The sequence below is a fragment of the Acomys russatus genome, chromosome 14 (assembly GCF_903995435.1).
Source record: "Acomys russatus chromosome 14, mAcoRus1.1, whole genome shotgun sequence".
NCBI lineage: Eukaryota > Metazoa > Chordata > Mammalia > Rodentia > Muridae > Acomys > Acomys russatus.
In genome coordinates this window covers 1,689,434-1,711,559 of record NC_067150.1, presented here as the reverse complement: position 1 = coordinate 1,711,559, position 22,126 = coordinate 1,689,434, and positions in this window count along the sequence as shown.

The following is a 22,126-nucleotide window of genomic DNA, read 5'->3' as shown; positions in this document are numbered from 1 at the left end:
GACAATGAAAGCAGTGATAAGAGGAAAGGACTTAGCACTAAGCATCTACATAAAGAAATTGAAGTGATCTCATACTGGCAATTTAACAGCATACAAGAAAGCTCTAGAACCAAAAGAGGTAAGCATATCCAAGAGAAGTAGAAATAATCAAACCGAACACTAAAACCAATACAACAGAAATGAAGAGAGAGAGAAAAAAAATAATTAATAAAACAAAGTTATCTCTTTGAGAATATCAACAAGACAAACTCTTATCTAAATTAACTAACCATAGAGACTATATACAAAATAACAAAACCAGAAAGAAGAAGTAGGACATAACATCAGACACCAAGGAAATCCAGGAAAGCATAAGGATATTATATAGAATTGGAAAATCTTCAAGAAATTAATAATTTTATCAGTAAGTACTACCTACCAAGGCTAAATCATAGTAAGACATGTAATTTAAAACTGACCTGAATAACCCCTGTTGAAATAGGAGCAGTCATTGAGTTTCAGCAACAAACAAACAAAACAAAACAAAATACTGGCCAAGATGTTTTTAGAGTGGAATTCTACAAGATTTTCAAAGAGGAGTTAATGCACATATTCTCAAATTATTCCACAAAATAGAAACAAAAAGAACATCATCCAGTTAATTTTAGGAGGCCATAGTTACCTTGTTAACACAATAAAAATAATTACAAACCAGTTTCCCTTATGGACATAGATGCAAAAATATTGAACAAAATATTTCAAATATAATCCAAGAACACGCATAAAAAAGTCATCCACCATGATCAAGTAGGCTTCATCTCAGAGACTTAGGGAAGTTTTTATATATTAAGATCAGTAAACCACTATATAAAGAAACTTTAAAGAAAGCATATTATCATCTCATTATAGGCAGAAAAGGCCTTTAACAAAATCCAATACCCCTTCATCATAAAGATCTTGAAGAGATTAAAGATACAAGGCACATACCTAGATTTAATAGGAACTTTATAAGAATCTTATAAACAACATAAAAATAAATGGAGAAAAACTCAAAGCAATTTTATGGAAACAACAGCCCTCGCTGTAGCCACAGATAGTATAAAAGTTCTTGGTGTACTTCTAGGAAAGCAAGTGAAAGACTTGCAGAATGAAAGCTTTGTCCTAGAAGAAAGAAATTAGAGAATATATCAGAAGATGTAAGGATTTCCTAAGAACAAGAATTGTTAAATTTAACATAGTGAAAACGATCATCTTGCTAAAAGTAATTTACAGAATCATTTCAATTCCCATTAAAACTTCAATACAGTTCATTATATAACTTGAAAAAACAATACTCAACTTTATATGGAAAAACAAAAAACATAGGATAAGTAAAACAATCATATACAATTAAGAGCCCCCAAAAGTATCACTATGCCTGATATCACACTCTACACAGAACTTGATCTTGGCATACCCATGATATTGGCATAAAAAAAAGACATGTTGCTCAACAAAATCAAATCAAAGATCCAGTCATAAATTCACATACCTATGTTTTTAAGACAAACAAAAAACAAAAATGAAATGATACAACAGATAAAAGAAAGCATTGTCAACAAATGGTGGTGATCTAACTGAACGTCTGCATGTAGAGGAATACAAATAAATCCATATTTCTCACCCTGCACAAAACTCAAATTATAATGGTTCAAGGACGTCAACACAAAACTAGATAAACTAACCCTTATAGAAAAGAAAGTGGGAAATAGCCTTGAATGCAGTGACACAGGAGACATCCTTCTAAACAGAACACCAATATAACCGGCACTAAGATCAACAATTAATAAATCGGACCTCATAAAACTGAAATGTTTCTGTAAAATAAATGACACTAGCAATAGGACAATACAGCAGTCCACAGAATTAAAAAAAAATTCACCAACTCTTCATCTGACAGAAGGATAATCTCCAAAAAATATAAAGAAGTCAAGAAACAAATATCAAACATACAGTTAAAAATATGGGTGATCAATCTAAAGAGAGAATTATCAGCAGAGGAGTTTCAAATGGCTGAAAAATACTCAAAGAACTGTTCAACCTCTTTCACCATCAGGGAAATGAAAATCAAAACAACTTTGAAATTCCATCTTACACCTGTTAGAATGACAAAGATCAATAACAGAAGTGACAGTTTATCGTGGCAAGAATGTGAAACAAGGAAACATACCTTGATTGCTGGTAGGAGTGCAAAATTATATAGCCACTATAGAAATCAATATGGCAGCTCCTTAGAATATTGGGAATTGATCTACCCCATGACCCAGCTATACCATATTCTGTATATATCCAAAGGACACAGTATCCTACCACAAGTACACTTGCTCCACCATGTTCTTCGTGGCTTTATTCATAATAGCCAGAAAAAGGAAACAACTTAAATGTCTCTTGACAGAACACCTTTAAGTAAGTGATAACCAAACTATAATCTATAGACCCAGAGAATTAAGGTAAAAATGACAGGTCTAGGAGCAATGTGTGCATCTCCCTGGGAAGAGGAAATAAAATGGACTTCATGTGTATATTGAATATAGGGAGGGATAGGACTGCTGAACAGGTAAAAATGGAGTAGTGATGGAGGGAGAAAATGTAAGGAGATTGCTGGAAGTGGGGGCACCCAGTGAGACTTCCTTGGAGAAAACTAATTTTTCCTTTGCAAGTGGATTTCAATTGGAGATAGCTTCTTCGCTAGGGGGCTCCTGTCCATTTCCCCACTCGGTGCTGGAATCCTTTCTGACTTGAACCAGTGTCAACCCTCTGGATGCTGCCATTGTCTCTGTCAGTTCATATGTTCATAATTCATGTTGAGTCTTAAACGCACTGTTTTCTTGGTTCACCCATCTCCTCTGGCTACTGAAATATTTCTACTTTTTTGTCTACATAGTTCCCTGATCCCTGAGTGGAAGGATTTGATGAAGACATCTTCATTTGGGACTGTGTGTTTTATAGTCTCACACTCTCTATACTTCATCCAGTTGTGGGTTTACATGGGTGTTAGTTACTATCTGCAGGAAGAAGCTTCTCTGATGATGGCTATGTGAGTCACTGAGTTATGGCTAAAGCATATCTTTGGAAGCCATTCTATTGTTACGTTCCTTTAGCAAAAAATGGTATTTGAGTTCCCCTATATAAAAGAGTTCCGGATCTTGGGGCTAGAGAAATAGAACAATAGTTACAAGTATTTGCTACTTGTGCAAAAGATCCAGATTTTATTCCTAGCACCCATTCCTGGTGGCTTACACTGCCTGTAGTTTCAGTTCCATGGGACCTAGCACCCCACTCTGGGTTCCACAGGCCCTGTTTGCACGTGATATATATACAGACACATGTATGCATAAATAAAGTAAGAATTTTTTAAAAGACAAAGAGTATGGATTATTTTTCAGGAGTCATTGGTAAGGAGATTGAGATCAGAAGTAGTCCAGAAAAGACATATGAGCTATTTCATTGAAAGGCAGAAATATGATTTTCTATACACACTCACACACACATATGCATGTGCATATTCATGTATATATACTGTGTACAAACATTTATATACATGTGTGTTTAAATAAAGAAAGAAGTATTGTGTGTCAATATTTCTGTGAACTAGAATCTACATGTTCTAACAGTGACAGAATACAGTGTGCATGCAATGCTTTCAATTTAAGTTCCTTGGGGTATTATTTAGTGAATATGATTCAGAATAATAAAAATGTATATGTTTTCATCTTCTGTCCATGAAGCTGTTTTGTAGTGATGTGTACAGTTTCAATGTACTTAAGATGAGTAGAAGGGGGCCTAGTTGAGAAGATGGTAACCAATGGTAGTGAAAGTGGATGAAAGAAGGTAAAGAGGAGAAGTCAAAGTATATTGTATATGTGTAAAAAAATGTCATATAAACCATGTATAAATCATATATAGTTAATATACACTAATAAAATAAATTCTTAGAAATCTCTATGGATGCTCATTGCTTAATAACAAGATAACAGAAGGCTACATTCCATTAAGGTCATACTTTTTTTACTGTTAAAATTAAAAGGTGGTAAGAATACATTGGAAAGAGTACAGTAGCAATGTAACACTTTTATTTCCCAGTCAATAATTTTAGAAATCTCATTAAAAATTACTAAGTACATAAATGAGCATGCATTGTGAAGTTTTGTTCTACAGTTGGATAAAAGCAGAGGTGCTTATTATATCTCTACATTTGCTATATTTGCCAGATTCTCACTCAACAATGAAGTAGAAAAAGAGTAAATCTATGTTTGTATGCCTGCCAAGTTTATCTAGCCGAATGACACTCAGCAGGTGTCACAAACACCAGATTCAGAGCTATGTTTACTGAGAAAAGCATGACAGAAGAGTAGAGACAGGTGCAAATCTTCTGCTGCTCATTCGATTTTTGGGGTGATGAATTCAAATCTAGAAAAAGCAGATGTCAAATTCTGAAAGACAATAATTTGTCTTTGAAAATGTGAATTCCAAATTTAATTTTTGCATAAAGCCACAGCCTCCCATCTGACAGTGATAAGAGATGGAATTGTGGTGCGTTTGTGAGGCAAAGTGACAAGACCATTATTTTGTCAGCTATGTCAAGACTGATGATCAAAAGTGCTTTATTACTCTAATGACTTAGTTTAAACTTGGGATTTTTGAAGCATATGAATGAATGAGTGTGTGTGTGTGTGTGTGTGTGTGTGTGTGTGTGTGTGTATTGAACAGCAGGCTCGAACCCTAAGTCTATCATTCCACCCTTCCATGAAGCCTACTCCCTGAAGCACTAGTTACCTGGTTTTAATGGGAGATTCCTGCTTAGAATAACCCTGCTAAACTGGAGGATCAGTCAGAGACATGTTAATTTTGGCTATGAAAGTCACGGCAGGAAATTGTTATAGAGTAATATTTAATCAACAAAATTATAACCTCTTCTTTCATTTAAATTATTTTGTTTTCAATTTCTTCTATTGTTAGACAAGCTACTCTAATGGAAATGAGATGGTTAAGGGGTGATTAGAAACCTTGCATTTGAGTCTGGGTGTGGTGGTGCACAACCTGTAATTCCAACATTCAGGAGGCAGAGGCAGGAAGATAGATGTAATGTACAAGGCCAGCCTGGTCCATAAAGCTAGTCCATGACAGCCAGGGTAACACAGAGAAACCCTGTCTCAGAAAAAAACTTGTATTTGAAACCCTGTTTTTATCACTTCAAAATGATATGTTCAGGCAATTAATTTTATTCCTTCTCTAGTCTCTGATAGGGATGAAGACTAGATAATTTAGTTTTACAATTAAGTTTACTTGTTTAAGGGTTAAGATGTTTTTGGGTCTAGATAGATGTTTTAAGTTGATAATGAGGAGATATGATTGATACTGATGTATTCAGAATTTTAGATTCAACAAGAGAGTAATGATGTTTACTTCAAGGATGCCAAATACAAATATGCAAAACACTATGAATGTAACACTTATACTATTCCTGAATGTTTCATATTTCTTCTTGCTGTAGGTAGTTTACTGTATCTGTGTATAATAATATAAATATATATGTAAGAAAATAATATTGAAAAATGATCAGTTCAATTTGTGCACTATCTAGAAAGATACTTCACCTTTGTTTTTAGTTATTTTGACAGATTCTCACTATGTACAACCTATCAAGGACTCCTTAAACACTATCTGCCTGCTTCAGGCTCCTGGTATTACATGTACTGGTCTACCTATCGTTGGGATGTTTTAAACATGAGATGAATCTTAAAGTTTTCCAATTGCTAAGCACTATTAGTTGAAAGACATCATGAGTATTCTCTGGAAAATGAATACTGGTGGACAGAATGGAATATATCATGTCAGCAGTGATGTCTAATGTTTATGATTCCAGCACCTGGGAAGCTGAGGTGAGAAAGTTGTCCAAAGTTATAAGTTAGCCTGAACTACAGACTAGGATCCTATCTCAAACAAAACAAACCAACAAACGTTTTTTTAGGCATTGTTCTAAAATTTCATAGTTTTATGTGATAATCAATGTCATTTGATAGTTTCAAAAATTAAGGAATTAGTTATAGAAATATTATATTGGAACAAATACTGCACCTAGTTTATATGAATTGGTAGTTCCATTTAGAATGAAATAAGTAAAACAATTTCTCTTAAAAATATATCTAGTTACTTATTTGCTGATAATATGTCCTTCTATTAGAATTCACAAATGTAAGTTTAAGAGAATTACACAATTTCCCTTAAAATAAATGATTCAAAATGAAAAAAATACCTGAAAATTACAAAATTTTCAAAATAAAATATTTGCAACCCTGGATCAGTGATTTTTTTAGTTTACATAACATAAAAATAAAATCACCACAGACTGAAAGAACTCCTTAGAGTTCCTGTCTTGATTTCCCTTAGTAATGAATAGCAGTGTGGACAGGTAAGCTAAATAATCTCCTCTCTTACTTGCTTTTTGGTCATGGTGTTTCATTGCAACAATAGAAACCCTAAGACAGTGGCATAGATAATTTGAAAATAAAAGTTTGAAACACTTGCCTTTTCATGATTTGGATATTATTTCATTTTCACCATAAGTCTGTGGACAACATTAAGTAGGAGGATCTTTTCATATATATTATTGTATTAGTTATTCATATGTATGGCAGGGCATACAAACATTAGTGTAAATACCCTTGGAGTCTAGAAGAGGGCAACTGATACATGGAACTAGAATTATAGGTGGTTTTGAGACATCTGAAGTAGGTTCTGGGAATCAAACTGGACCTCTGCAAGGGCTCTGCTCTTTTAACTCTGGAGCCTTCACTCTAGCCTCAAGAGGAAATTATTCCATTTGGTTCACGTAAATTAAACATTCTTCAAATCCTATAAGTGTTATTGTTGTATAAACATGGTCATTTCTTATTACAAGGTCAATTGCATTTGAATCTGATTCCTTTTCTTTTCCAGAGCTGAGGACCAAACCAGGGGCCTTGCACTTGTCAGGCAAGTGCTCTAACACTAAGCTAAAACCCCATCCCCTGAATCTCATGCTTTTTAAACATTCCAAAATGTATCTATGTATTCATATGGTTCCTGCATGTTAGTCCCTCAGTAATATTTTAAAACAATATGGTATTTAACTAGACATTAAGATACTTGGGGGCAGGGATTACACCTCTGTCTTGTCAGTGTGTATCTATCATATAGTGCATCATTTAAAACACAATACATAATCAAAGATATGCTGTTGGATTTTGAATGAAGAAAAGTGCTGACAGCTAGTCTTGAATAATCATTTCAATGAATGTTACTGTGTTAAAATGCTATTATCCTGCTACAACTGATTGCATCAGTCTTCATCTGGTATAATAAGAGTCAGTAAATCTAGACCTATTTATCTAAAAATTTAGATTTAAATGCTAGTTGTATGATATAATTGTATACACACACATAGGCAAATTAAAGATAGATGTTAAATAAATAATTGGTAGTTACATACTCTACATACATAGATATATAAAAGCATAGGTAAATTGATAATGAGATGATAGGTGAAACTCAAATGTTTCTAAAAATTTTTCCTGATTTTCTTTACTATTTTGCCACAGTCATTTTAAGTATAAAGAGAAGCCAAAGATTTTTCAGTGGTTTGAAAATGGCTTAGAGACAACTATCAATTTTCTTTTTCCATTTAACTAACGGAAAGATGAGATAGTAGAAACTCTGTAAGAATAAAAAAAAAAAGATTACATGTAAATAAAATATTATAGAAGTTATTTTAGAAGATATATTTAGAATTTTTAAAACTCAAAGTCTAGATTATGAAAACTTATTATCACAAACCAATTTAAGTGTTATTTAAACTTCTGAATATTGCTAGGAGAATAAATATCTAGAAAAGAACATTGAAAAGATGGATATGAAGTGTTTTTGTCATAGTTTTTATGGTTTTTTTTTTTTTGAGACAGGGTTTCTCTGTTTAGCCTTGGCCGTCCTGGACTCAGGCTGGCCTCAAATTCTCAGCAATCCACCTGCCTTTGCCTCCCGAGTGCTGGGAATAAAGGCATGGACCACGATACTTGGCAGATGTGAAGTGTTTTAAGGTTCACTTTGCAGAGAGTTTTAAAATAGATCAGGTGGCACACTCCTTTAATCCCAATACTCAGGAGGCAGAGGCAGGTGGATCTCTGTGAGTTCGAGGCCAGCCTAGTCTACAGAGTGAGTCCACAAAATCCAAGGCTACACAGCAAAACCCAATCTTGAAAACCAAAATAAACAAACAAACAAATAAATAAATAAGATCGGGACTTTGGACCAGAACCCTCCTGCAAACAGGAGCTGGCCCCTGTAGCCTAAACTCAGCGTTGTGGAACACCGGAACTCCTGGCCTGGGGGAATCTCAGGGAAACTGGTGAATTTGTCCTTAGACACCCCCACCAGCCCCACACCAGTCTATGGAGAGCCCTGGAGGCCCTGGGGGAAGTCCAGGTGTCTGTGAACAAGGTGCTCAGCCAAAGGGCACTGTCTGAACAGGACCAGACTAGAGCCAGGCTGCCAACCATGGCCGACCAAGCCTGCAAAATTGGGCAGATAGAACCCAGCCTGGCCAGTCCACATGGCCTGGCAGGTTCTCCCATGCTCTTGGGAAAATCTGGACAGACCTGAGCAGTCTAGAAAGGGGTCTGAAGTGTGGCCACAACTCAATGGGACCAAACCACCAAAAGTGAGCAATCTAGACTGATCCAGGTAAGAACCTGACTGTGGGACACAGTGGTCCAAGCCTGCACATTTGGGCAGAAAACACCCAGCCTAGACAGTCTACACAGCCTGGCAGGGTCTTCCACGCACTTGGAAGAAGCTGGACAGTCCTGAGGTGTCTGGATGGGGATCTGAACAGTGACCACAACTCAGTGGGACTGAACCACTACAGTCCTGCTGTCTGAACAGGTCTAGGCAGGAACTTATCTATCCACCACAGTTGTCCATTCCTGTACAATTGGGTGCTGAGTGGTTAGGACAGAAAATTAAACAGCAGCACCCAAAACAAGTTGTCTGAATCACCTCAGTAGCAAGAACAGAATCAGGCAGAAGCCTACCTCTCCTGATTCAGTTGGTAGCTTAAGGTGTAGAGCAAAGTCTCCTAGAGCAGAGACTAGGTCACCTGCCAGTTACAGGGAAGAACTCCCTCATCCACACAAGCAAGGGCATGTGACCTATAGTCACTCATCAACTATCCACTCTCAATGACCAGTGAAGGACACCAGAAGTTACCATCCAACATCATAGACAACAAGATGATTAAAGGACAGCATAAGATTGCAAACAACAAAAACCAAACAACTTCGCATCTCCACATGCCACCTATCCCAAAGAAAGCGACCCTGAGAAATCAAACACAATTGAAATACAAGAAAATGACCTCAAATCCTTAGTAATGAAGATAATAATGGAAGAAATGAATAAAATGTGTAAGCAAATCCAAGAGGATTCAACCAAGCAGGTTGAAGACATAAAAGGGGCCTATCGAGGGGTACTGGAAGAAATTCAGGAAAAGACAAACAGATGAAGGAAATAAATAAAGCAATTCAAGATATAAAGATGAAAATGGAAACAATGATATAGACACAGAAAGAGGAAAAATGGGAACATGATATATTAGAGAAGAAAGCAAGCAATACAGAGGTAAGCTCCTCTAAGAGAGTCCAAAAATGGAGGAACGAATATTGGAACTAGAAGATACAATCATAGAACTCAAAGCAACCATCAAATAAAATGCTAAATCTGAAAAATTCCTGGCTCAAAATTTCCAAGAAATCAAGGACATCATGAAAAGACAAATCCTGAGACTGATAGGCATTGAGAAAAGAGAAGACACCTGACTCCAAGGCCAATAAAATATCTTCAACAAAATCATAGAAGGAAATTTCCCCAATGTAAAGAAGGAGATGCATATAACCATACAAGAGGTCTACAGAACACCAAATAGAATAGACCAGACAAGAAAATCTTCCCCCCACATAATAAAAAGACAAAAGTACAGAACAAAGAAAAAAAGCAGCAAGAGAAAAAGGCCAAGTAACATAATGGCAAACCTACCAGAATTGGACCTGACTTCTCAGCAGAGATGATAAAAGCGATAAGGGCCTGGATATGGGTCCTGCAAGTATTAAGAGACCACAGATGCGAGACCAGGCTACTATACCCAGTGAAACTATCAATAAATATTGATTGAGGAAACAAGATATTCGATGACAAAAACAAATTCAAACAGTACCTATCCACAAATCCAGCCTTACAGAAGTTACTAGAAGGAAACCTCCATACCAAAGTGACAAGCTACATCCAAAATTATATGGGAAATAGATAACTACACCATCACAAAAACATAACCACACAAACACTCTACTGCAACCAACATCAAAAACAAGGGAATTAAAGTCACTGGTCATTAATATCCATCAACATCAATGATCTCAATTCTCCAATAAAAAGCTCAGACTAACTGAATGGGTGCATAAACAAGACCCAACACTCTTCTGCATTCACAAAACATATCTCAACCGCATGGATAGACATTACCTCAGGGTAAAAGACTGGAAAAAGATATTCCAAACAAATGGACACAAGAAGCAAGCTGGTGTAGCCATTTTAATATCTAACAAAATAGACTTTCAACCAAAGTTAATCGAAGAAGATGAAGAAGTATACTTTATATTCAGTAAAGGTAAAAATCAACCAAAATGACATCACAATTCTGAACATCTACACTCCCAATACAAGAGCAACCACATTTGTAAAAGAAATATTGATAAAGCTCACTCCATATATCGACCCCCACATATTGATATTGGGAGACTTCAATACCCCACTTTCACCAAAGGATAGGACAGCAAAACAGAAACTAAATCAGGAAACAATGATATTAACCAATGTCATGAAATGGATCCATTGTATGGATTTAGATTCTTTGTCAAAAATTAAGTGTCCATAGGACTGTGGGTTTTTTCTAGGTCTTTGATTTGATTCCATTTATCAACCAGCCTATTTCTATGCTAGTACTATGATGTTTTTATCACTGTTGCTCTATAGTACAACCTGAGATCAGGGATGGACATTCCTCTGGAAGATCTTTTAAAGATTGTTTTAGCTATTCTGGATTCTTTTCTTTTTCCATATGAATTTGAGACTTAATCTTTCAAAGTCTGTAAAGAATTGGGTAGATATTTTGGTAGGAATTGCATTAGATTTATAGATTGTCTTTGTTAAGATGGCCATTTTTACTATGTTGATTCTTCCTATCCATGAGCATGGGCGATCTTTCCATCTTCTGATATCTTCTTCAACTTCTTTATTTTTTAATAGTTATTTTATTACACATGTATAAAACAAACTATATACAACAGGGAGAACCATGTGACAATAATGAGAATAATGAGTTCTATACATATTACATTCATAGTGAATTGGCCACCTGCATTCATCCAATTTGAGTGGCTTTCCTGTCTTGTTGCATCTAAATTTCTGAATGAAATTCAATATATATCCTCTCTCAACTCTAATAGCTTAACTTCTTTATTTTGATCTAAAATGATCTTATTCCCTAACCAACTAAACTTGATTGTAAAACTATACTATCTTGTCTTCAATGCCCCTCAGAGTCTTGAGAAGGAATAAAACATAAATTCTTGAGTAAACCAGTAGTGCAGGTTAGCAGCTTTCAAAGTGTACAAATTAACTTAAACCAGTTTACTGCCTGACAAATCACCCAATACACTTTATAACGATTGAGCCTCATCTTCAGCTTTCTGGCCTAATATCTCTGCCAGACTTTTTCGTAGGGCAGGAACTATTGAGGACTTTTCTACCCTCACTTGGCAGAGAGTGACCTTTGACTCTGCCTGCATCTAAGTTGCCCATTTTTAGGTAGATTCTGTTTGTGGCAGGAACAAGGCCATTATGCCTAGTGGCTGGTATGCTACCTTTGAAGCCATGTCTATAAGGAGGCTTTTTGATGCTCATCATCTTCTTTGAAGTCAGCTGGGTGTTGTCAGGAGTTAACTTTGTCTTGTTTTCAAAGAAATTTAGGATTGTAAAAACAACTTTAAATGCCATATTCTGTGTGTATCTGAGGCTTTTAAAGATCTTTTTCAACTATCTTACCTCATATATCGATAGAGTCATATCTATGTGTTAGACTTAGAATATATATTCTTGTGTTAAAATCTGTCAAATATTTGACATGTTCATGTTTTGTATCAATATACTAAATTCTATAGCAATTTCTTAGACATAATCTTCATTATAAGTAACCATTAAGGCCATGAATTAAAGAGTAGGTTCAATCATCTAGCTTTTGTTCTATCCTCCTTCTATGTTCCTATAACTCCCTTGCTTTCTTAAGAGACTTGAAATTTTTTCATACAAGTCTTTCACTTGCTTGGCTAGCGTTATACCAAGATACTTTATATTATTTATGGCTTTGTGAAGGATGTAACTTCCCTAATTTCTTTCTCAAAATGTTTGTCATTTGTATACAGGAGAGCTACTGATTTTTTGAAAATCTTATATCCATCCAATATTCTGAAAATATTTATCAGCTGTAGGAGTTATCTTGTTGAATTTGGGGGTCACTTATGCATACTATCATCTTATCTGGGAAAATAAGTACTTTGACTTCTTCCTTGCTCTTATGGATCCCCTTGATCTTATTCTGTTGTTTATTGCTCTAGCTAGAACTTCAATTAGTATATTGAAGAGATATGGAGAGAGTCTGCATCCTTGCAAAGAGTTAAGTCTCTGATTTTAGTGGAGTTGCTTTGAGTTTCTCTCCATTTAATGTGATGTTGGCTATTGGCTTGTTGTATATACCCTTTTTATGTTAAGGTATATGCCTTGAATCCCTGATCTCTCCAAGATTTCAAACATGAATGGGTGTTGGATTTTGTCAAATGCTTTTTTTGGCATCTAAGATGATCATGTAGGTTTTTTTTTCAGTTTGTTTATATAGTGGATTACATTAGTAGATTTCCATATATTAAAATATTCATCACTGCATGCTTGGGATGAAGCCTACTTGGTCATGATAAATGTTATCTTTGAGGTGTTCTGGGATGCAATTTGCAAGTATTTTATTGAGTATTTGTGTATCAATGTTCACAAATGAAATTTATCTGAAATTCTCTCTCCTTGTGGGTCTTTGTGTGATTTAGGTATCAAGGTGACTGGCTTATAAAATGAGTTTAATAATGTTTTTTCCATTTCTGTTTTGTGGAATAGTTTGAAGAGCTTTGGTTTATTATCTCTTCTCCCAACAACAATGGAGGAGGGTTCCCCTTTCTCCATAATCTCACCAGCATGTCCTTTCACTTCTGTTTTTAATCTTAGCCATTCTGAAAGGTGCACTATGGAATATTAGAATCATTTTGATTTGTATTTCATTGATGACTATGGACATTCAGCATTTCTTTAAGTGCTTCTTGGCCATTTGGGATTCCTCTGTTGACAATTCTTTCTTTAGTGCTCTGTATCCCATTTTAGTTGACTTATTTGGCTTGTTGGTGTTTAATATTTTAAGTTCTTTATATATATTGATTATTAGCCATTTGTCATATGTAGGGTTGATAAAAATATTTTCCCAATCCATAGTCTTCAGTTTTTGCCTATTGATAGTGTCCTTTGACTTACAGAAGTTTTCCAATTCATGAGGTCTCATTTATTAATTGTTGATCTTAGAGTCTGAGATGTTGGTGTTCTGTCAACAAGTTGTCTCCTGTGCCAATAAATTCAAGGCAGATCCACACTTTTTCTTCTGATGGCTTTAGTGTTCCTAGTTTTATGTTGAGATTTTTAATCCACTTAAACTTGAGTTTACTGAAGGGTAATAAACACAGATCTTTTTGCATATATTTATACATGGACAGCCTGTGAGAAGATCACTATTTTTGAATCTGCTTTCTTTCTTTTTTACATTGCATGGTTTTGGCTTCTTTGCCAAAAATCAACTGTGTATAATAAGTGTATGAGTTTATTTCTGGTTCTTAAATTTTATTACATTAAACAGTCAAAATGCTTCTATAGCAGTGCAATGCAGTTTTTTTATTACTATTGCTCTGTAATATAGCTTGAACTAATGGATAATGATACCTCCAGAAGTTATTTTAGTTTACAAGTTTTAGCTATTTTGGGATTTTTGTTTTTTCATATGAAGTTGAAATTGTTCTTTCAAAGCCTGAAAAAAATGTGTTGTTTTTGTTGGGAATTGGATTGTATCTGTACATTACTTTTGGTAAGAACTATCTAAAACATATCTACTGAAACTTTCATCCGAAGAAACAAGCAAACAAAATATCTTCTTCTCAGCATTGCATAGAACCTTCTCCAAAAGTAACTATAAATCTGTCACAAAGGAAGCCTCAACTGATATAAGAAAATAGAAATAATCCCTTGTATCTTATCAGATCACCATGGATTAAAGCTGAAATTCAACAAGAGAAATAACAAAAAAGTTACACACTCAGGGAAACTGAATATTTCCCAATGCAATGACCAGTTGGTCAGGGGAGAAATAAAAAAGAAATTACAGACTTCCTAAAATTCAATGAAAATGAAGGCACAGCATAACCAAATTTTGGGACACAATGAAAACAGTGTTAAGAGGAAAGTTCATAGTACTAAGTGCTTTCATAAAGAAATTGAAGAGATCTCATGCTAGCAACTTAACAACACAACTGAAAGCTCTAAGAAAACAAAAACAAACTCACCTATGAGGAGTAGATGAGAGGAAATAATCAAATTCAGAGCTGAAATCAATAAATGAGAAACAAAGAGAACAATGCAATGAATCAACACAACCAAGAGCTAGTTCTTTGAGAAAATTGACAAATTGACAAACATTTAGTCAAACTAATTAAATGCAGAGGCAGTATCCAAATCAACAAAATCAAATTTGAAGGGTGGACATAAAAATAGACTCTGAGGACATCCAAAGAATTGTTATATTTTCACTTCAAAAGCCTATTCTCCATAAAATTGGAAAATATAATAGAAAATGGACAATTTTCTTGAGAGAGTTTATTTTAAAAAGTTAAATCAAGATCGGGTAAACAAATTATATAGTCCTATAACAACTAAGGAAATAGAAGCCTTATTAAAATTCTCTCATCTTAAAATTCCAGGGCCAGATGCTTCAGTGCAGAATTCTACCAAACCTTCAAAGAAGAGCCCTCAAACTATTCCACAAAATAGAAACAAAGGGAATAATACCAAACTCATTTTATGAAGCCACAGTCACCCTGATACCTAAACCACATAAAGACCCAAAAAAAGAGTGTTTCAAGCCAAATTCACTTAAGAACATTAAAAAAAAACTCAATAAAATACATGTAAATCCAAAAACACATCAAAATATCATCCAACATGACCAAGTACGCTTCATTCTAGCCATGTAGGGGTGGTTGAATATTAAAAAATTTATCAAAGTAATCCACAATGCAAACAAATGGTAAGAAAAAAACATAATCATCTCTTTAGATGCTAAAAAGCATTTGAAAAAAAATCCAACTTCCCTTTATTTTAAATGTCTTGGAAAGATCAGTGATGCAAGACACATACCTAAACACAATAAAGGCAATATAAAACAAGCCTGTACTCAACATTAAAGTAAACTCAGAGAAATTTACATCAATTCCATTGAAATCAGGTACAAGAAAAGGCTGCGCACTCTCAACATACTCAACATAGTACTTGAAATTTTAGCTAGAGTTATAAGACAACTAAAGGAGATGGAAAGGATAAAAATTGAAAAGAAAAAGTAAAAGTAGCACTGTTCTTATATGACATGAATGTATACACAAGTGCTCCAAAAATTCTATCAGCGAACTCATAAAGCTGATAAATATTTTCAGCAAAGAGGATGGATAAAAAAAATCAACTAAAAAATATCAGTATCCCTTCTGTACACAAATGAAAAACAGGCTGAAAAAGAAAGTCGGGAAACAACACCCTATACAACAGGCACAAAGAGGATAAATTATCCTGGTCTAACTCTAACCAAGCAAATGAATGACCTGCATGAAAACAATTTCAAGACTCTGAAGAAAAAAAACTAAAGAAGATATCAAAAGATGGAAAGATACCCCATGTTCATGGAGGGTAAGATTAATGAACATAGTAAAAATGGCCATCTTACCCAAAACCTTCCCACTTTCTAATGTTTCTCCAGAGTTACGAGTTCTTATTCTAGAAATCTGTTGTCTCTTGTTTTTATTCATCTCTAGGTACTTTATAAGATACAATGAATGTGACTTTATTATTTCTTTCTGAACAAGTTCATTAGTGTGGTATAGGAAGGATGCTGACTTCTGTGTTCCTGAGGGGGATTACCTCCCCCTGTATATGCTCATAAGGTATCAAAGTCTCTTCTTGGTAACCTGCTGTCCTTCCTCTGAGTGCCACCAGGTCTCCCCTTCCAGGAGACATGGCCAAATATGAGGCACCAGAGTTCATGTGAAAGTCATACTCCACTCTCCACTCAACTTTGGAGAATTTTCTGTCCATTGGCTAGATCTGGGTAGGGATTTAAAGTTTACCACCTGTATTGTTCTTAGCTGGTGCCTTAGTTTGAGTGGGACCCCTGGGCCCAAATCTGCCTTTCCTAATGTTCTACTTGTAGGTTTCTAGGACCCTCTGGATCCTTCTACTTTGCTTTTCTCCCATGCTTCTCTCATCTAGAGTGCCAATAGGATGTCCTCCCCTCTGTCCCAGTTTCCTGGTAACTGAAGGCATTCGTGGGAAATGCCGCTTGAGCTAGTATGCAGATACAAGTGAGTATATACCATTTGAGTCTTTCTGCTTCTGGGTTAACTCACTCATTATGATCATTTCTACCTCAATCCATTTGTCCACAAATTTCAGGAATTCCTTGTTCTTAATAGCTGAGTAGTATTCCATACTGTATATGTACTACAGTTTCTTTATCCATTCTTCTACTGATGGACACTTAGGCTGTTTCCATGTTCTGGCTATTATGAATAAGGCTGCTATGAACATGGTTGAGCAAACTTTCTTGTTGTGTGCTGCAGCAACTTCTGGGTATATTCCAAGGAGTGGAATAGCTGGGTCTTGAGGAAGCCCTATTCCCATTTTTCTGAGATAGCACCAGATAGGTTTCCAAAGTGGCTGTACTAGTTTGCATTCCCACCAGCAATGATGGAGTGTTCCTCTCTCCCCACATCCTCGCCAGCATGAGGTGTCACTTGAATTTTTGATCTTAGCCATGCTGATGGGTATAAGATAGAATCTCAGAGTTCTTTTGATTTGCATTTGCCTGATGACTAAGGAGGTTGAGCATTTCTTTAAGTGTTTCTCAGCCATTTGATATTCCTCTATTGAGAATTCTCTGTTTAGTTCCAAGCCCCATTTCTCAATTGGATTATTTGGTTTGGTGGTGTTTAATTTCTTGAGTTCTTTATATACTTTGGACATTAGACCTTTGTCAGATGTAGGGTTGGTGAAGATCTTTTCCAGTCTATAGGCTGTCGCTTTGTTCTCCTGACAGTGTCTCCTGCCTTACAGAAGCTTCTCAGCCTCATGAGGTCCCATTTATTAATTGTTGACATTAAGGCATGGGCAGTTGGTGTTCTGTTCAGGAAGTTGTCTCATGTGCTAGTATGTTCCAAACTCTTCCCCACTTTTTCTTCTAAGTGACTTAGTGTCTCTGATTTTATGTTGAGATCTATAATCCACTTGGATTTGAGTTTTGTGCAAGGTGACAAATATGGGTCCATTTGCATATTTTTACACATAGACATCCAGTTAGACCAGCACCATTTGTTGAAGATGCTATCCTTTTTCTATTGAATGGATTTGGCTTCTTTTTCAAAAATCAAGTGACCATATGTGTGTGGATTCATATCTGGGTCTTCGATTCGATTCCACTGATCAAGCAGCCTGTTGTTGTGCCAGTACCATGCTGTTTTAATTACTATTGCTTTATAGTACAGTTTGAGATCATGTATGGGGATTCCTCCAAAGCACCTTTTATTCTACAAGATTGTTTTAGCTATTCAGGGTTTTATGTTTTTCCATATGAAGTTCAGAATTGAACTTTCAATGTCTTTAAAAAATTGTGTAGGTATTTTGATAGGGATTGCATTGAATCTGTAGATTGCTTTTGGTAGGATAGCCATTTTTACTATGTTAATTCTCCCAATACAAGAGCAAGGAAGGTCATTTCATCTTCTCACATCATCTTCAATCTCTTTCTTCAGAGTTTTGAAATTTTTTTTCAAACAAGTCCTTCACTTGCTTAGCTCAGTAACTCCTAAATATTTTATATTGTTTGTGGCTAATGTGGAGGGTGTGGCTTTCCTAATTTCTTCCTCTGCAAGCTTGTTATTTGTGTATAGGAAGGCTACAGACTCTTTTGAGTTGATTTTGTATCCAGCCAATTTGCTGATGGTGTTTATCAGCTTTAGGAGTTCTCTGGTGGAATTTTGAGGGTCACTTATGTACACTATCATATCATCTGCAAAGAGGGATAATTTGACTTCCTTCTTTCCCATTTGGATAACCTTGATCTCCTTTTGTTGTCTTATTGCTCTGGCTAGAACTTCGAGTACTATATTAAAGAGATATGGAGAGAGTGGGCAGCCTTGCCTTGTTCCCAATTTTAGAGGAAATTCCTTGAGATTCTCACCATTTACTTTGATTTTGTCTATTGGCTTGCTGTATATAGCCTTTATTATGTTGAGGAAAGTGCCTTGTATCCCCGATCTCTCTAAAACTTTAAACATGAATGGGTGTTGAATTTTATCAAATGTTTTCTCTGCATCTAAGGAGATTATCATGTGGTTTTTTATGTTCAGTTTTTTTATATGGTGGATTACATTGATGTATTTCTGTATATTAAACCATCCCTGAATGCCTGGAATGAAGCCTACTTGGTCATGATGAATGATATCTTTGATGTGTTCCTGTATTCGTTTTGCAAGTATTTTATTTAGTATTTTTGCATTAAAGTTTATAAGAGAAATTGGTCTGTAATTCTCTTTCTTTGTTGAGTCTTTGTGAGATTTAGGTATCAATGGGACTATGGCCTCATAGAATGAATTTGGTAATGTTCCATCCATTTCTATCTTTTGGAGTAGCATGAAGAGTATCGATATTAGCTCGCCCTTGAAGTTCTGGTAGAATTCTGCACTGAAACCATCTGGCCCTGGGCTCCTTTTGGTTGGGAGACTATCAATGATTGCTTCTATTTCTGTAGGGGAAATGGGACTATTTAGCTCATTTATCTGTTCTTCACTCAACTTTGGCAAGTGAAATTGATCAAGAAAATAGTTCATTTCCCTTAGATTTTAAATTTTGTGGCATATGTGCCTTCAAAGTAGAATCTTATGATTCTTTGTATTTCTTCAGTGTCTGTTGTTATGTCTCCCTATTCATTTCTGATTTTGTTGATTTCAATATTGTCTCTCTGATGTTTAGTTAGTTTTGCTAACGGTCTGTCTATCTTGTTGATTTTCTCAAAGAACCAGCTCTTGGTTTAGTTGATTTTTTGGAATGTTTTCTTAGTTTCAAATTTGTAAATTTCAGCCCTGAGTTTGATTATTTCCAGACGTCTACTCCTTTTGGGTGTTTCTGCTTCTTTTTTTTTTTCTAGGGCTCCTGTTGTGTCATTAAGATGCTTATGTGCGATGTTTCCAATTTCTTTTAAAGGCACTTAGTGCTATGAATTTTCCTCATGTCACTGCTTTCAATGTATCCCACAAATATGGGTATGTTGTTCCTTCATTTCCATTGAATTTCAGAAACTCCTTGATTTTTTTCTTTATTTCTTCCCTGACCCAGGTATCAGAGAGTTGTTTAGTTATCACGTACGTGTTGGCTTTTTTTTTTTATTTCTGTTGTTGTTGAATTGCAGCCTAAGAGCATGGTGATATGATAGGATATAAGGTATTATTTCAATCCTCTTGTATCTGTTGATGCTTGCTTTTTGACCTACGACGTGGTCAATTTTGGAGAACGTTCCATGGGGTGCAGAGAAGAAGGTGTATTCTTTCTTGTTAGGGTGAAAGGTTCTATATATATCTGTTCGATCCATTTGACCCATGGCATTGGTTAATGATGTTATTTCTCAGCTTAGTTTCTGTTTCAATGACTTATCCTTCAGTGAGAGTGGGGTGTTGAAGTCTCCCACTATTATTGTGTGGGAATCGATGTGTGGTTTAAGCCTTTTTAGCAGATTTTTTACAAATGGTTGCATTTTTTTGGGGAGCATAAATGTTCAGAATTGTGATGTCATCTTGGTTGACTTTACCTTTGATGAGTATGAAGTGTCCTTCCTCATCCCTTTTGATTAATTTTGGTTGAAAGTCTATTTTGTTCGATATTAAAATGGCTACGCCTGCTTGCTTCTTGTGACCATTTGCTTGGAATATTTTTTTCCTACCTTTTGCCTATGGTTATGGGTGAGATGTGTTTCTTGAATGCAGAAGAATGTTGGATCTTGTTTATGCATCCATTCAGTTAGTCTGTATCTTTTTATTAGAGAATTGAGACCATAGACGTTGAGAGAGATTAATGACCAGTGACTCTTAAGACTCTTAATTTTGATGTTGTTTTCAGTTGAGGGATACTGGACCCAAAATGCACGCAGAGTCCAGCCAGAATTTTTGGGATGGGACAGCGCATCAAGCTCAGCTAGGGGCTTTTGTCCCAAAGTGCGTGCTGTGTTCAGTTATTTACTCAGGGCCTGAACTGTCCACTAAACTCAGCCAGGAATTCTGGATTCAAGGTACGCACTGTGTCCAACCAGACTGTTAGACCCGGGGCTGTGCCAAAAGCTCAGCTAGAGTCTCTGGGCCCCATCTGTCTGCCAAGCACAGTTAGGGACTCTGGCCCCAAAGTGCACACCGAGCTCCACCTGAGTCTATGGGGTGGAATTGTGCACCGAGCTCAACCAGGGACTCTGGACCCATACTGTGCACTGAGTTCAGCCCAGGACTCTGGGCCTAAGCTGCGTGGAGTGTCCAGCCAGAGTCTTAGGGCCGCCGAGCCTGTGCAGAAAGCTCAGCTAGTGTCTCTGGGCCCATTCTGCCCAGCAAGTCCAGCTAGGGACTCTGGGCCGAATCTTCGTGCTGATCTCAGCCTGCGTCAGCGCCCTAAAACTGCTCGCTGAGCTGAGCTAGCACCTCTGGTGGTACTGAGCACTCCGCTCAGCCTCTGTCACAGCAGGAGAGCTGCTGCTGAGCTAGTGCCTCGGGTGGAACTGAGTGCTCTGCACAGCCTGCATCATAGCAAAGAAGCTATGGCTGAGCTGAGCTAGTGCCTCTGGCAGAATTGCTTGCTGAGCTGAGCCAGCACCTCTACAGTACTGTGCACTGAGCTGAACCTGGGACTCTGGGGCTGAACTGTCCGCCGAGTCCAGTTTGGGTCTCAAGGCACTGCACAACACAAATCCTGCCCAGAGTCTCCCCTCCTACAGCAACTCCCACTGGCCACCACACGAATTGCCTCACCGGAAGGCTCTGAGCTGCAAACGTCAGCTACCGCTGCTGCTGTCGCTGGTGCCGCTGCTGCTGCTACTGCCTCTGCAGCTGTTGCTTCGATCTGAGAAAATATGCTATCCTCCTGTGTGCAGGAGCATGCAGGGTCTCCTCATTCTTGTCCCTCCGAACCAAAAAGCACTTCTGCTGCTGTGGTGTGGGGACCTCGGTGTTCCTGGCTCAGAAATCTGTGCAATTCCCTGAATTGTTCACTGGAGCTTCCAAACATGGTCCACACTGCTCGCCGCCATCTTGGATCTCCGGGTTTTAGACTCTTTAATGTCTAGTATTATACCATCTATAAATAGGGAACATTTTTTATATTACTAGGAAAAGAGTCATTAACTTGCTTTGGAAGCACAAATGCTTTGAATACTGAGAACAGCCCTAAGAAAAGAGTTATTATGGAGTAATCACATTCTGTTTTCAAAATACATTACAGAGCCACAGTAAACTCTCTGTGGGTTTCATTACTGACACAGATGTGTGCAATAATGGACTTGATCAACCACCTACAGCCATTTCAACTTTGGCAAAGGTGCCCAAAACACACACTGGGAGAAGAAGTCACTGTTTAAGAAATACTGCTG